The 17,438-nt window shown below is 47.4% G+C and overlaps 1 protein-coding gene across 1 annotated transcript in view; it reads left to right on the top strand.

The window, feature by feature from the left end:
- Nucleotides 1-5,196: 5,196 nt before the first annotated feature.
- Nucleotides 5,197-17,438, top strand: part of LOC135195342 (serine/threonine-protein kinase Kist-like) — a gene marked incomplete in the record, with an annotated part of 340,406 nt that continues 328,164 nt past the window's right edge. The window contains 1 exon segment of the mRNA XM_064221601.1: nt 5,197-5,475.

Raw genomic sequence — 17,438 nt, 5'->3', positions numbered from 1 at the left:
GTCACAATGCCTAAGGAAAACTTGTATGACCTATACATTTTATTCAGATCTATCCAAACATAATGCATCACTAATTCAACAACAATATATTCTTCAAATGAGAAAAATACACCGTGAAATATATTAAGCGTTATTGGCTTCTCCTTCTTGGTAATAATGCTCAGTGCCAGTAAATTCCTCCTCGCAAAGTCGATATTTACTGCATAAATAATATTTTTATCGTGATTTGCTAAATTATAAACTTGGAAATGTATGTTTCATGCCATTTATAAAAAGTTGCGATAACTCATGGATTGAATCAAACAAAATACAAGATGGTAAAATTGATGGTATGGTAAAAATGATAGTATATGACATGTAATTAGCACTACCGACTACTGACAGGCGGCCAAGAACTTTGCGGCACTTCAACTCAGGGTTGCCAGATTGGGCTACAAGTAGCGAATTGGGCAAGTGCCTCCTGTCAGTAGTAATTAGCACCACAGACTACTGACAGGAGGCCAAGAACTTCGCGGCACTTACGACTCCCATCAAGATTAATTTAATCTTAGACTTTAAAGGCGACGACTTTAAAAGCCTGGAGCATGGAACGTTTTTCAGGCGTTACTGCCCGTTGTTTCAGGCTATAAAAGGTATTAGGTACAGTACTAAAATAATAACTGCCTAATGCTATAATGAAATATGAAGGATACGGTGTTGATGACAAATTTAGGCTATGCATCCCGTAGGGGGATAGTGTCGTCAGTACACCTTATTCGGAGTAATGTAGGCATTACTTAAGGCTCTTTGCAACGTCCCTTCGGCGCCTAGCTGCAACTACTTTCATTCTTTTACTGTATCTCCGTTCATTTCTCTTCCTTCCATTCTATTGTCCACCCATTCCTAACAAGTGTTTCATACTACAACGGCGAGGTTTTCTTCCTGTCTGTAACATCTTTCAAACCTTTTACTGTCAATTTCCGTTTCAATGCTGAATGGCCTTAGTTGCCCCAGTGCTTGACATAATGCCAAAAATTTACGTGTAAAAAAAAACAAATTTATGCACTTAATTTAAAGCATACATTTGGCCATTAAGAGTGAGCTTGTATGAAAATAGTAGTATACTTATATACTAAGTTATCCCCGGCATTAATTAATACATGTTAAATATTTGTTAAAAGTTTTCTGTTGAAAGAGTTTGGAAAAAAAAGTGTCATCCATATTTATTTTAAAGCATACCGCAGTTCTAATAAACTTATGCATCAATCCTGCTCTAGTTCAGCTCAGTAAAAAGTCTACTGTAACTCCGTAAATATGTAGTGTTCTGCACTCCTATAATTGCTAAGTCTTACATACTAATGAAAATCTCATTTTAATTCTTTGCAACAATGAATGACAACTACGAAGGGTTTGCCAAAAATATTAAATAAATTAAATAATCTGTTTTCTTTGCACACAATGAATTTTAAACAAAAATCACGTAAGGGCTTGCTAAAAATATTCAATACTGACTTATATTATCACTTTTATTTGTTTGTTCACAATGTATGAAAAGTAAAAATCAAAAGCAAAATATATTCAATAAAAACTTTTTTATTTGTTTGTATACAATGTATGAAAACTAAAAATCAAAAGCAAAAAATATTCAATAAAAAACTTTTTATATATTTGTACACAATGAATCACAAGTACTAATCAGGTAAGGACACCTGGAAGGTTATCGAAACGGAATCCACCGCAAAAAGGCAATTTTTACTACAGCTTATCAAGTACACCTTGAAAAACAACCGTATTCAGATTAGCTACTGACATGATGACTTTGTCAAGTAACTATATTTGGTTACAGTAGGCTAACTTAGATCACCAAAACAACAATACCGTAGGTTTCCTTAGGTTTTCCTTAAGGTCTATCCACACTAGGAAACATTGTTTGCAAACTGTTTGCGAACAGTTTGCAAACAAAGTTTCCAAACACTCTTCACCGCATATTTGTTTCTCATCCAGAGTGGAAAACATTTAGTGTTTCTATGTGTATATGTATATATATATACATGTATAATGTATGTATATGTTTATATATATATACATATATATGTATACATGCATAAATTATATACACATGTACGGTGTACACACACACGCGCGCGCGCGCGCGCGCACACACACACACACACACACACACACACACACATATATATATATATATATATATATATAGATATATATATATATATATATATATGGATATATGCATCTATTTTCAATTCAGCCCGAAGCACGTCAGCTTGACATGCTCTTTTTTCTTAAAATCTCCTTATCCTTCTCTTTTTCTTCTTTCTCTTATCTTCTATATAAATGGCTTTAATTAAACATTCATTTTCACGTATATAATTTAGAAATTCGCAATATGAAAATATTATTTACCAAGAGGGAGATGACAATAAAGCATAATATATTTCACGGTATCTCATTTGACGATTATATTGTTGTTAAATTAGTGTTGCATTATGTTTAGATATATCTGACTAAAATGTATAAGTCATACAAGCCGTAAACTGTGAAATTGAGAAGTAAGTATTTCTTCGACCTTGTGACTGGCGGCAGTAAATCAGTAATAGACATGGGACTGAGGGAGCTAAAAGGCGTGGCTTGTGACGTCATGGATCAGCTCCATGCGCTTTGATTGGTCCTAATTTTCCCCATCCCTATACTCTTCCAGACTTGGGAAATATGCAACCGGTGTACTATGAACTTATATTCTAAATTATGATCCGTCAGATAATTTCTAACTTCGGGCTCTTCGCTGATATCTCTTACAACCGTGCTGGCTGCAATGAAGTTTGGCGCATTATCTCTTATTAAAACTTTCGGAAGTCCGTGTCTTGCCGCGAATTGTCTAAAAACAAAGAGGAATTCTTGTGCATTCGTGGATTTGCACACATGTATGGCAACTGCTCTTGACGTAGCGCATGTAACCAAAAAGACATGCGCTTTCTCGTTCTCAGCTTCATTTTCAGGCACATTAATGTTCCCCGTATAGTCGACGCCAACACAGGAAAAGAAACTTCATGCTTAACTCGTTCAGGTGGTAATGGAGGAAATCCAGGCAGATTTAGAGGTTGATTTTGTGCTTTCTTGCACAATAAGAACTCTTTCAGGATCTTCTTAACGGACTGTCTCATTTTTCCAGCCCAAAACTGCTGTCTTATTATAACCACAACCACAAGCGTATTCGTGTTGCAGTGCAAGTTGAGTACGTGATAATGAGACACTATAAGTTGCCATAAGGGTTGTCGACTGGCGACGTATACTGAATGCTTAGCGAATTCTGGCAATTCTGCATTATGAAGTCTTCCTTAGCACCGAATGACACCACTTTCATCAACATAAAGTCCTAATTGTCTGATAAGACTCCTTAACTCGAGGGAACACTAGAACTGGTTTGTAACCCATTAGTCAACGCTTATATAGCATTGGAATAGCTTGACGCTGCATGATTCTGATAAAAACAAGTAAATTATTAATTTCCCTGAATTTATCAGGAAATAGTCTTCTCCCAAACAGGATCAATCTACTTACAATCCTTAACGCGTGTTTCAATGAGGAGAATTCGGAACAATTAAGTACAAGTACATCATCATCAGGGTTTCTCAAAACTGGTTCTACAATAATTTCATTTACATGAACTGACTCTGTAAAACACATCCTCTTGTTCTGGAAACTTATTTCTGTCAATAATCCAGGTCGGACCATGAAACCACCAACCTGACTTACTCAAAAGAGACATTGAATACCTCGTGTAACTATAAACCAGCAGGGTTGTCCTTGCTCTTGACATATAACAACCTGATGTTATTAGACTGGACTTCAAGTCCTTGATTTCCTTTACTCTGCTGATTACAAACACTTCTTTCAGTGGCGTAGCTAGGAGTCTGTTAGAGGGTAGGCACCTAGGGGGCACGCCTGAATATGGGGAGGGGGGCACTAGGCCTTGGAGGAATAATAAGAATATTCCTCAAGCACTAAGCGAGCCAATACAGGTGGGGTGTTGTGTGGGGGGGGGGGGGGGGGGGCGCTGTAAGCCCCCAAGAAACTTTTGATGTGACCAATTTCAGAGGCAATCTGAAGCCATATGAGAAGGGTATTAGGGCATATTCTGAGACCAGCTGTGGATATTTATACGTAGCATCACGTTTTATATATTTCGTTATCAAGTTATTCATTTTTACAAAATAAATGGACATGTGAATATATTTGGTTTTCACATGAATACAAATACAGTAACATTTGTCTGTCGATATCACCTGACAGACGGCAATATGCAGTGAAAATCAATCAGTAATTTCTTATGTGACAAATAGTACTAATAACTATAAGAGAGAGATATCCTGGAAACAAGTGAATACACAAAAAAACATTAGAAAATAAAATCGTTGTGAAAGGAATTTCTCACGCCCATTTTCATTTATATACGCTTGCATTAACACCCAGACTGTTTGAGTTACTTGTCTTACCATCATGTAAGCTCAGTATTATTTTCGTTCATTCTCAACTACATCAAAGTCATCCAGTGTTTAATATTCGATAGAACTTCAATTAAATTTCTATTTGCATGTTTATATTTGTAGCAATGAAATAAAATTGTGTGTCATCGGCATTTAACTTATATTATACTCCAAGATTATGTCGTATATTAGACAAACTAATCGTATATAGATACAAAGTAGGACGGTCAAAGCATACTTCGCTGAGGAATTCCTCTCGTCAAAGTCAGAGGTTCATACGATGCCATATGGCAATTCCAATCTGTACGCAATATAAGACCTATCCTTCAAATAATTCTTCAAGTAGTACATCATCCACAGCTATGATAGACTGGAGATCATTAAGAGTAAATCATGTACAACTGTGTCGAAGGTAGCGCCAAGATCCAAGAGCTTATCTGTGTCGATGATTTCCTATAGGTTATTTACCACTGAACATATAGACTATATAGTTGTCTCAGTGGAATATAGATTGGCAATTAGGAAAAACACCTGCGGCATATAAGTAAGCCATTAATTGTTCGAGGATCGCATATATTCCATAATTTTTATGTAAAAGATAAATTTGATTCAGGTCGATATGAACGCGCCTCCTGATAGTGACAAGTACCTTTTAAAATTGGATTAATAATTGCAGTTTTCTCAGATCCGAGAGTTTACATTCTGAAATGCACACTTCAAAATCACATACTCAAAAGTCAAAGTTCTCAGTTGCACTTAGCATAGGCAACGGTTCTAGTGAGCAATTTGTTTTCTTGCTTTCTTAATAATTATAGTTACATCATCAATAGTTTTTCTATTAAAAACATGAAATCTAGTACCAAGTACCAACCACAGCAGTAATGATGGTGCGACGACCGAGTCCCGACCAGGAACTTTGGCAAAATCTGAACTGTGTGGTGAATGGGTCGCCTTTACAACGCATGGCAATTTTCTTGTGGATTCGGAGAAGGTTTAGTATCTAGGGTTTTAGTTTAATTAGATAATGTTATCAACTGATTTTTGTGTCGGATAATTATCCAGGCCTAAGGTTCCTGAATAAATTTCAACATTTGTTCTGTAATGTTTACATTTTCGAAGTCACTCGGTACGAAACGTTTGTTGGAGGTATCGTCACAAATGTAAACAAAACAAAGGTGAATGGTAAGTAGGCTTTCGGATGTGTTAAACGAACAAACTCTTGCTTTAGGGTCACGCCGGTGTCGTTTTATTGTCTTTTGAACGGCAAAACAAAAATTTTTAGTGACTCATGTGGCAGTTCCCTGTCAAGAATTAACTACCTAGGTACCCACTCGGCTATGTAAGGTAGTATCTTTCTTGGTGTGGCAAACGTGATGAATTAGGTATACTAGGGTAGACAAATTTTTGTCAAAAAAAATGCAAGCAGAGAATTCTATGAGTTCCATGAAGATGAGTCTAGAACCTGACGTCAAGAAACGAGTACAGCCCACACCAAAATTCCTGCAATCTCACAGTAATTTATTACCCTAGACTGGCTTGAACCAATAATTTATTACCCTAGACTGGCTTGAACCCCATGCTTATGCTACCTAGGATAAACTGTCTACCAGACCCTGGACCCGTCTAGGTATTTCCGTCAGATTGTTCATGTTGAGAACGACGGACACAGGTTCTACCTGTTGACGGTAAAAACCTAACCTGTCCTGGAATGCTGTGTATTGACCTAACCAGACCATCCTTCCTAGTCTGACAGATATAGCCTGACCAGTGCTCCATGTTAACCTGGCTGGGAAAGTGGTGGGGGACTTTGCCACTCTGGACCCCCCTTCCATGTAGGCGAACACTGAACATTGGAAATATCAACTAGGCTAGCTTAAGCCTCCACTTGGAAGTAGCTACTACCTAGGCAGTGTTGGAGGTTGCTCCTGTTCATTCTCAAAACTACCCCAGACCCATATCCTGAAAAGATAGAATAGGATAACAAACATCTTATTAAAATATGATACCTTAAGCTATGAATGTGAAATGTAGACCTAGGCTAGTTGTTCCTACAGGAATACAAACCATCACTTTGTTCCTACAGGGTATACAAACCGTCGGTCCGTTACAATAGGAATGATTTAAGGTGTAGCCTGGACATGGCTGCTGAATTCTTTAACAAGGTGGTTCGGTAGTTAACTACTGGTCCTGTTGTTGGTAGTCTCTCTGACTGGATGTAAACATTCCAATTTGCTTTTGGCCATCGTTGTGGAAAGACATGTGTTCACTGCTTTCTGCCTGACTGTTGTGTATGCTGTCTATCTTCTATTCTGGTGTGATTAGTCCTTTTTTTTCTGTATGTAATTGTGGATTGCTTGTTTTATGAATAATCAGTAAACCCTGGATTTACAGCCTTTGCTACCCTCTTGCCCCAGCCGCCGCTGGCTGTGGGGTAGACAGCAAGAAGTCCGGAAGGATCCGTGCTTTGTTCGAGACAGATCCTCACTCCCTTTGTGCTTCATCCTGAGGGCATGAGTGTAAAGGAGGTATAATGTGCGGATTGTTCCTTGTGGTCCGCTGCCCAGTAGGGGAAGTTTGCAGGGAGGAGATATGTGTGGAAACCCAAAACCATGGTGGGGAGCAATACGCCCAACCACTCCAAATATTGCAAACCCATCTTTCTCATTCCTCTTTCCCAGCAACTGCCCTAAACTTTCTGCCATCCCTTTGGGGGAGGCCTCTCTCTCTCCGCTTCTTCCTTCAATGAGTTGAGAGGGGAAGAGGAGGGGGGGGGCGTTGCAGCCTTGGATCTGGGTAATACTCCTCTTAGGGTCTCTGCTCGCCCCGAAGGTCTTCCTTTGGAGCGACGCGTGACTCTCCCTAACCTGACTTTTGCTTATGCAGGTGAAGTGTCGGGATTTGGCCTCGAAGAGTACTGGGATGCGTCGGGAGGACAATGCTTGGTCTCGCCAGGCAGGGAGCTGCGTCACTGCTAGCAGCGCTGCTGCTGGCAAGGGCACTGCTCCCACCAGTGCTGCTACCACTCTTGCCACCAGCGCTGCAAGAACCGATGCATTCTCCTCGGGACAGCACATTGTCTTTACTATTGCGTTCTCCTAGACCCACGCACTTGTCATCACTGCAGGTTGTTGAAAGGGCACAGCTCACTCCCCCCGGCAGCAACGCTGCTAGGAGGAGCAAGAGCATCCGATCCACCTCTCCTATTCCCTCTACTTCCTCGGGCTACACTGGGAGGGGCGAGGTGAATGGTAGGAATCCCATAGAGTCCTCTCCATGGGATTCGGTGTCAGCAGCCTACGTCCCTGTGGTTTTAGGACCCCATAGAACTTACGCTCAAGTCGTTGAGGATGGATCCAAGGGGTCTGGCGTGGTTCTCCCTCACGGGGGAGTAGATCGGAAGGAACGATCCCTGGAAGGACTGGATGGTCCTTTGCCAAGGGATTCAGACACCCCTGAGATACAGAGGACCTTTGTGGAGATTGTCGCGCTGATTCATCAGCACAACGATCTCGGGGAAGCAGCTGCGACCTCCTCTATTGGAGATTGCCCTTCCCACCTTGAATCTTTTTTGGGACCCAAGAGGGACCCCAAGGCTTCGACGGGACTTCCATGTGAATAATCTTGTCTCAGGACAAGAGACTTCACTTAGGTTTAACTGATTATTAGACTGCTTCCCCTCCTCTACCTCGCCAGAGGCACTTTTACACACCCTCAGAAAGGCTTCTACCGACCAAGCAGATGGACCCAGACCTGGTTTGTCTCGGTATGGGTCTGTTGTTGTAGGACATGACTGGCAAAAGTATTTCTCTTTCATAGCAGCAGGCAGTGACGTTGGAAGCCACTGCCATGCCGGCTCTCCAAGCAGTCTCCTGGATGGACTTGTGGTCTTTCAGTGTCCAAGATCACTGCTTCCTCTGGGGCCATTACCCTGGGGAAAGACTCGGACTTCAGGAGACTGTGTCAGTCTGGGGGTAGGGCTATTACCTACCTGGCCCACCAGACTGCTAATCTGTGGGCTAACCCTGTGCTGAAGAGACATGACGCTGTCCTCTCTCAAGTAATCAGGTCGCTTAGTTCCGAGTCGGTTTTGGCCTTGAGGAATGGACCTTTGCTGGGTTCTACCTCTCTCTTCAATAGAGAACAGGTTGATGCTGCAGTGGACAAGTGGCGGGATGACATCAAGGACTGGCTTCTGTGCCTGCATGTTCCACTGTGGCTAGACCTTTGAGTCTGGCTAGCTCTTCTTTGGCCCCAAAGAAGTCCTCTGCTTCTAAGGGATCTAGAGGAATGACCCAGCCTTCTTTTCTCTCTTCGAAGGGAGCACTGTTACGCCCTTTTCAGCCAACTGTGCCTTCAGGCAAGGGAGGTAAGGGTAAAGAAGGGGAAATGCCAGGGTCGACGTTCCCCTCCAGCTGCTGCCATTGGTAGGGTGGGGAGGTGCCTATCAAGCCATTGGGCAACTTGGCAGTGATACAGAACAGAGACTTGGGTAGTGGATATCCTTCGGGAGGGTTATCTACTCCCCTTTGAGTCTCCGCCACCCCTCACCATCCACCTGGTCAGTCTTCTTTCCTACATAGTGGGATCAACAAAACACCAAGCACTAGTAGAAGTGCAGAAGATGCTGAGCAATGGTGCTGTAGAAGTTGTGTCAGACTGCTTTCCTGAATTCTACACAAGTCTTTCTCGTAGAGAAGACTTCGGGGTGTTGAAGACCAGTCATAAGACATTTCTCCCCTGAACCGATTCGTTCGCCAGACTCGGTTCAAGATGGTGACAGCATGTTCAGTGTTGACCTCTATCAGGGAGAACGACTTCATGCTTATGGTGGACCTGAATGCATATTATTTGAGATGAATCTTACCTACTGTTAAATTTAGCTATATCTCCCACTGATTAGGTGAGTCGGCATTCAAACAAAAAAAAATTTGAATGGCTGCCTGGATGACTGTCTAGTTTACCTGTTCTCCACCAGGTGTGTTTTGAATGTTTTAGCTCTTGTCAGAATTCTCCTTGCCGCCATTGCAGCTAGGTGATTGTTGGTATTCAGTAAAGTTTGGCTTTTTTACACCTGGTTACAGTATTGTAATTTCATATGTTCCGATACGTAATACAAACCTTTCAGTCCTTTAACAATAGGAATGTACTTACGGCGTAGCTGGAATTACGGCTGTTGAATCTTGAACAAGGTGGTTAGGCAGTAACTACCGTGGGGCAGGCTAGCCTGCCCGGATGTAAACACTCCACTTTACTTTCGGCCGTCCTCCGATGAAGACGTGTTTTTGAGCTCCGGCTGACTGGTCGTTGATCTTTTTTCCCGGTGGGATCCTTTTGGTTTATTTTTTGTATTTAAATAATTATGCATATACGGTGTTTGAAATTAATATTAAACGAAGGTTTGTCCTTGGTTTTGCAATTAATATACAAACCCACTTTTTGTGATAGCCTTTGTAACCGGCCCTCTACTTGTCTTAAGACTCAGCGGCTAAGGTATGTCAACATATTATTTACATTCTTCGCCCTTTAACACTGGCTCAGACCTGTATAAGGACGAGATATGTATTTATCGTGAGGATGAGACATGTATTTAACGTAAGTATATTGATCCTGAAATTACGCTTACGCTTGGGAATTACCAAGGGAACTTCAAAGGTTTGTCCGTGTTTTGTTGTTATGATAATTTCTCTTATCCTTCTTCCTTTCACTTCTATCGGAAGAAGGTAAAAGGATGGGTGTGCGGTGTTTTATGTTGGGGGATCTCCTCTCACTTTGGAGGGCGGTGCCCTTGGATGTATGAGGAGTATCCTAATTACTTTACTATTTTTTTTTCCTTATTTTACAGACTAGTGGTGATTGTGTTTTCAGCAGTATTGGTTGGATGCTCTTCGTATTGGCTAACCTAACCCTGGAATTGTACCTATGACTCGTAGCATGTTGTGTACTGATCCTCGAGTGTGTGTACTGATCCCCTGCTGATAAGCATTTTCATTACCACTACTACCTGGGAGTTATGTCACTGGACGAAGCTGTCGCGCTGCCCTGTGAGGTTTATCTACTACCGATGGTAGAAGAAGGAGAAACCAAAGAGGAAGAGAGCTCGTCAAGTGTCGTCATCCTCCTCTTCGAGATCATCATATCTTCATGCCTCCTCCCCTTCAATTTTTAAGGCTTTGCCGTAAAAGAGAAGGTGGTCTCCCCCCTAAGAAGTCCCGTCACGGGACTTCTAAGGGTCTGTCTCGCTCCGGTGAGACAGGTGGGTCTTCCGCTGGTCCTCCCGTTCCTTCGGGAACGAGGCCCATCTCTCCTTCCTCGGGGAGGAAGCATACGGGAACCATGGAGGTACCGGCCACTGCTGGTATCTCCTTTCGCAGTTCCGAAGGTTCCACCTCCTGACCGGGAACCGTCTTGGTTGCCCGCTTGCGAGCATTACCGAGTGTACGGTCACTTACGGGTGACTGTGCAGCCAGGGTCCAGTCTGCTGAGTTCGCTCACCGTGTCAGGACCCAGGCATGGAGCGGAAGATGGTAGGAGTCGCTCAGATGACTCTCGCCAGATCGGGGATCGCTCTCGCAGCGATCGTCTGGTGCCCAGGATTGACGTGACGTTCCCGCGGGTCCATGCACGCAGAGACCGGTGGAGGCGGGCCATCCAGCCCTCTTTTAATTAATCCTTTTCTTTCAGAGACAGCCCCACCCAGACAAATGCGACCGACCAGTCTCGGGGGTGGCAGACGCTTCACCTGCCAGGTAGGAGTTTCATAGCCCTCCTCGAGGAAGCGTTCTCTCCACTGCTACTCCTGCAGGTCCCTCCGGACAGGTGCAGTTGGGCCGTGTTGCTTCGGTAACTGCCCCAACTCCGTCCTGAATGGAGGACCTGTCGGTTGTCCTGAGGAACTGGCGAAGAGGAAGTCCAGGAAGAAGAGGAAGGTGTCGCCATCTTCTTCTGCCACCTCTTCCCCTTCGACTTCCGAGGCCCCCCAGCCGAAGAAGAAGAAGGTAGCCTCCTCTCCCCCAAGAAGTCTCGCTCAGAGACCTCTAAGGGTCTGTCCCACTCCGGTGGGACAGTTGGGGCTTCCGCTGGTCCTCCTGTTCCTTTGGGAACGGGGTCCGTCTCTCCTTCCGCAAGGAAGAAGATGATGGGGACCGTGGGTACTGGCTAACACCGGTACCTCCTCTCCTGGCGCCAGAGGTTCTGCCTCGACGGCAGGTACCGTCTCGGCCTCTCGTTCGCGAGAGGTACCGAGTGTATGGTCACCTGTGGGTGACCGTGCAGCCAAGACCCAGGCAACCGAGTTCGCTCAGTGCCAGGATCCAGGCACGGAGCAGAAGACTGGTGGGAGTCGCCCAGGTGACTCCCACCAGGCCAGCGAACGCTCTCGTGGCGAGCCGCTGGTACCCGGGTTGACGCGACGGTCCCAGACCGGCCGCAGGGCTGAGGCGAGGAAGCGGTCCCCTCGGTCGCCTGGTGGGCAAGGGGGGAATGTCAGGTCTACCTCTCCTATCCCTGCAACTTCCTCGGTCTACACTGGGAAGAGCGAGGTGATCAGGAGTGATCGTGAGGGGCGTTCTCCTTGCGCTCCCACTGCGACAGCGGACTCTGACGGTCCCCTGACCGCCGCTCCCACCAGGACCGGACGGATAGGGGAACCAGCAGCAGCTCTTCTGATGCTCGGGACCATCGCCGCTGCTCTCGGTCTAGCCACTCTTCCACGGAGAGCTGCTCGACCAGTGCAGTCCGATCGCCAGCAGCTCTCCTGAAGAGACTGACACTCCGTTCTTGGTCCAGCGTTTCTCCGCAAGAAGACCGCTGGTCCAGACCGGCAGCTCAATCGTCACCATGGGTTGATGATTGCCTACAGTCCTCCCAGCCTACCAGTTCTGCAGGGGAGGAGCTCTCGTAACAGTTCCCCTGACATAAGAAACCGACGCTCCGTTCCTTGGTCCAGCGTTTCTCCGCAAGAAGACCGCTGGTCCAGACCTGCAGCTTGATCGCCACCGTGGGTTGGTGATGCCTGCAGTCCTCCCAGCCTACTGGTTCTGCTAGTAGGCAGGGTAGGAGCGTCAGGTCTCCCTCACCTGTCCCTTCAACCTCCCCAGGCTACACAGGGAGGAACGAGGCGAACAGGAGTGACCGTGATGAATGCACTTCTTATAGACTGTCCACGAGCCTGGTTCGGTCTTGGGACCAACAGATCCTCGCTCAAGTGGTTGGAGGAGATTGTGGGGGGCTGGCAAGGATGAATGACGCTTCCCAGACTCTTGGAGTGACCATCACTGCCGTTCACGTGAGGGTCCGACTGGACCACGCACACAGAAACCGGGGTGGGCTCCCCCTTCGGTCCTCTTGAGAGGTTTCGACCTCGACGAGGCCTGGGACGCGCCTACAGTACAAGTTTGTAACCCTCCTTGGGAAAACTTTTTCTCCAGACTGTAACGTTTTCCTAGACTCTGAGCGGCCATCACTGCACGGTGATGGCTGCCCGTACTCGCTTCTCCGACTGCTAGTTCCGCTGGGAAGGCGAGCGAGTATCCAATCTTCCTTCCCCATTCCTCTCTCCCTATGGCTGCGACGGGAAGGAGAGGGATCCTGCAGAGCGTTCTCCGTAGGATTCCACGTCGGGGACTGCATTCCTGGCGGGACCTTCGGGTCCTACCGGAGGTAAGTCCCCGTCGTTGAGGAAGGATCTTGCCCTATCCTCGATTTCAACGGGAATCGGGAGGACCCCCACCTGATGATTGTCTGACGAATTTGGTGGGGGTTTCGCCGAGTGCTTAAAATTCTTTGGAGTTCCTAGCACTCTCCGAGTGTTTTGGGTCATCTACGATCTGCAAACACTTGGGCAAAATCCCAGATATTGTTACTATGATAATCGGGAATCTCGCCAAATGCTCGAATTCCTGGAATTTCTAGCGTTCAAGAGAAGTACTGCTGCTGAAGGAAGAATATCTCTGGAGGGGCTCAGCCTGGATGGACCTGACGGTCCGTCGCCTCAGTAGGCGGCCAACCCTGGGATAGAGAAGAACAGGTGTGAACATCCAGTTCGGCTTGAACTATTGTTTTCGGTATTCTGTTCACCATAGAAATCATCCTTCGGGGAAACTTCTCCTTCGCTCTCTTCATTAGAGAATGAAGGGTGTCTGCTTCCAGTCCTTATTCTTTTTTCTTGCATGGAAGAGAATTTAGGCTGGAGGCCTATGTACAGGAACCTACAAATATACTACGTATGTTGCCCTCGCGACATGCTTCTGTTATCAGTTGAATTGTCCGAGGTGTAGGCACATACCGTAGTTAACTCTACGGGTTTTGACCGAGACGAATAGTATCTTCTTAATTGAACTGTAACTCGGGACTGCCCTGCAAACCTCCCAGGAGTTACCAGTTTCGATTTTGAGATACTTATGGTATTGTTTGGGGATCTCCTATCACTTCGGAGGGTGGTGCCCTTGGATGCGTGAGGAGTATCCTTATTACTTTAATTTTTTTTTTTTTTCACACTAACAGTAGTGATGGTGTTTACAGCAGTATTGGTTGGATAGCTCTTTGTATTGGTTATCCTAACCTTGGAATTGTACCTGTGACTCATAGCATGCTGTAATACCGATCCTCGAGGGTGTGCGTACTGATCCCCTGCTGATAATCATATTCATTTACCAATGCTACCCAGGAGTTATGTCACTGGACGAAGCTTTCGTGCTGCCCTGTGAGGTTTATCTACTCCTGATGGTAGAAGTCTGGCAGAATTTGGAGGAATCGAAGAGGAAGAGAGCTCGTCCAGTGTCGTCATCCTCCTATTTGAGATCATTATATTTTCATGTCTCCACCCCTTTGACTCCTAAGGCTCTTTGCCGTAGAAGAGATGGTGGTCTCATCCCCTAAGGGTCTGTCTTGCTCAGGTGAGACAGGTGAGTCTTCCGCTGGTCCTCTCTCCTTCCTCAAGGAGAAGAAGACGGGGACCATGGAGGTACCGGCCACTGCTGGTAGCTCCTCTCCCGGGTCCAGAGGTTCCACCTCTGGACTGGGAACCATCTTGGCCGCTCGCTTGCGAGCGTCACCGAGTGTACGGCCGTGCAGCCAAGGTCCAGACTACTGAGCACGCTCACTGTGTCAGGACCCAGGCACGGAGCGGAAGGATGGTAAGAGTTGCTCAGGTGATTCTTGCCAGACCGGTGCTGCGCGACCCAGGGTAGACGTGACTTTCCCTCCAGACCGTTCACGTAGCGAAGCTGGGAAGAGGTCTCCCCTGGTCACTGGTCCAGTCTCACCTTGACCAGCCTCGCTTATGCCTGTTCACCGGGTCCAGCCTCGGCTGGACCTGGTACCGTGGCGCGTCAAGAGGACGGTTCTCGCTCTCACTGTGTTAGCGGACACTACCAGTCACCCGACTGTCATTCCCACAGGGATTGGACGGCTCGCACAACTGGTAGCAGCTCCCCTGACGCACGAGACTAACGCTACTGTCCTCGGTCCAGTGTTTCTCCGTAAGGAGACCACTTGTCTAGACCTTCAGCTAGATTGCCACTGTGGGTTGGTGATCGCCTGCAGTCCTCCCAGCATACTGGTTCTGCTGGTAGGCAGGGTAGAAGCCCTCATAGCAGTTCCCCTGACGCACGAGACCGACGCTCTGTCCTTTGTCCAGCACTTCTCCACAAGGAGATCACTGGTCCAGACCTGCAGCTCAATCACCGCCATGGGTTGGCGATCGCCTGCAGTCCTCCCAGCTTACCGGTTCTGCTGGTAGGCAGGGTAGGAGCGCTCATAGCAGGTCCCTTGAGGCATGAGACCGACGCTCCGTCCTTTGTCCAGCGCTTCTCCGTAAGGAGACCGCTGGTCCAGACCTGCAGCTTGATCACCACTGTGGGTTGGTGATCGCTTGCAGTCCTCCCAGCCTACTGGTTCTGCTAGAAGGCAGGGTAGGAGCATCAGGTCTCCCTCACTGTCCCTTCAACCTCCTCAGGCTACACTGGGAGGAGCGAGGCGAACAGGAGTGACCGTGATGAATGCACTTGTTATGGTCCGGCCATGAGCCTGGTTCGGTCTTGGGACCAAACAGATCCTCGCTCAAGTGGTTGGAGGAGATCGTGGGGGCTGGCAAGGACGCTTCCTAGATTCATGGAGTGACCATCACCGCTTTTCATGTGACGGTCCCGCTGTACCACGCATGCAGAGACCAGTGTGGGCTCCCCCTTCGGTCCTCATGAGAGGTTTCGACCTTGACGAGGACTGGGACGCGTTGGAGGATGGTATTGGCTCTCTCCTGTCAGGTGCATACTCAGCCCCACCCAGACGGCGGTCACGTTGGGGGCAGACATTTTGTCTACAGTACGAGTTTTGTAACCCTCCTCAGGAAAACGTTTTCTCCAGACGGTAACGTTTTCCTAGACTCGGAGCGGCAATCACCGCAGGTTGATGGCTGCCCATAACTTTTTAGACTCCGACTGCTAGTTCTGCTGGCAAGGCTAGTGAGAGCATCCAATCTTCCTCCCCCATTCCCCGACATCCAATTGTACTCGGGGTCTTCCGTTCGCTCGGGGTGGGACTTGTCCCCCCCTGGGTGAGGGGGAACCCCTCCTACTAACCTGACTTTTGCCTCCTCAGGTGCGACTGCCGCGGGTGACGACCTCGGCCAGGTATGGTGCTCGCTGGGTCTCTAGGGGACACCGAGTATTCGGGGGCAGTTGCTTCACTTGGCGAGTGGCTCTCGTCTCCGGACAGGAGGGTTCGCTACGGTCTGACAGGTCTTCCAAGCTACTTCCCCCGCCTCTACTGCGACAGAGGAGATTCTACGTGCCATCGGAGGACCTTCTGCCGCCCAAACAGGTTAACCTGGAGCTAGCTAGGCTAACTCCGGGGGTGTCTGCAGCAGCTCCTGTCGGAGAACTAGGTTCTCGCAGCAAGAGGCACTCGCCTTGGAATCAACCGACATGGCGGCATTCCAAGCAGCCTCGGGAAATATCACTCCTGAAGGTGACCCGGCTTTCGGGAGACTGTGCCAGTCTGGAGGTAGAGCCATCTCCTACCTAGCCCACCAGACAGCAAACCTGTGGGCCAACCTGGTTCTTCGGCGTAGGGACGCAGTCCTCACCCGAGTGACCAGGGCGGCTGGGCGTGAGGCGGCTCTGGGTCTTCGCAATGGACCGGTGCAGAGTTCCTCCTCTCTCTTCCATGGAGAGATGGTGGACGCTGCGGTGGAGCGACGGCGCACTGATGACAGTGACCGTCTAGTACACCAGGCAGTCTCGAAGGCGTCTGGGCAGCCTCGAGCTACTGCAGCCAAGCCCAAGAGCTTGGTTAGCGCTTCCTCGTCGAAGCCCAGGGGAAAGACTCTGCCTTTGATTTATTCTAGGAGCGACCATAACCAGCCCTCCTCACCTGCTGCCGGAAGTGGGGGGGTGCCTGGCGAGCCATTGGGCAACATGGCAGCGCTATGGAGCAGAGACCTGGATAGTAGACGTCCTTCGGGAGAGGTATCTACTACCCTTCGAGTCTCAGTCACCCCTCACCTCCAACCCGATCCACCTTCAGACCTATGTACCCGGAACATCCAAGGACGTAGCACTTCGGCAGGAAGTCCAAGCCATGCTGAGCAAAGGAGCTATGAAGATCGTCAGGGATTGGTCACCGGGCTTCTACAGCTGTCTTTTCCTGGTGAAGTCTTCGGGGGCTGGCGCCCGGTGATAGATCTATCTCCCCTGAACCGATTCATTCGCCAGTCTCGGTTCACGATGGAGACAGCATGCTCCGTGCTCGACTCCATCAGGGAGAACGACTTCATGCTTTCGATGGACTTGAAGGACGCGTATTTCCAGATACCCGTTCATCAATCCTCCAGGAAGTACCTCCGCTTCATCCTCGACGGGACAGTGTACCAATTCAGGGCACTATGCTTCGGTCTCTCAACCGCCCCACAGGTGTTCACGCGAGTGTTAACTCTGGCGTCTGCTTGGGCCCACTCGT

The sequence above is a fragment of the Macrobrachium nipponense genome, chromosome 16, assembly GCF_015104395.2.
Source record: "Macrobrachium nipponense isolate FS-2020 chromosome 16, ASM1510439v2, whole genome shotgun sequence".
Classification (NCBI taxonomy): domain Eukaryota; kingdom Metazoa; phylum Arthropoda; class Malacostraca; order Decapoda; family Palaemonidae; genus Macrobrachium; species Macrobrachium nipponense.
Note: the sequence above shows the minus strand (reverse complement) of the source record. Positions and strands in the feature narration are given on the sequence as shown.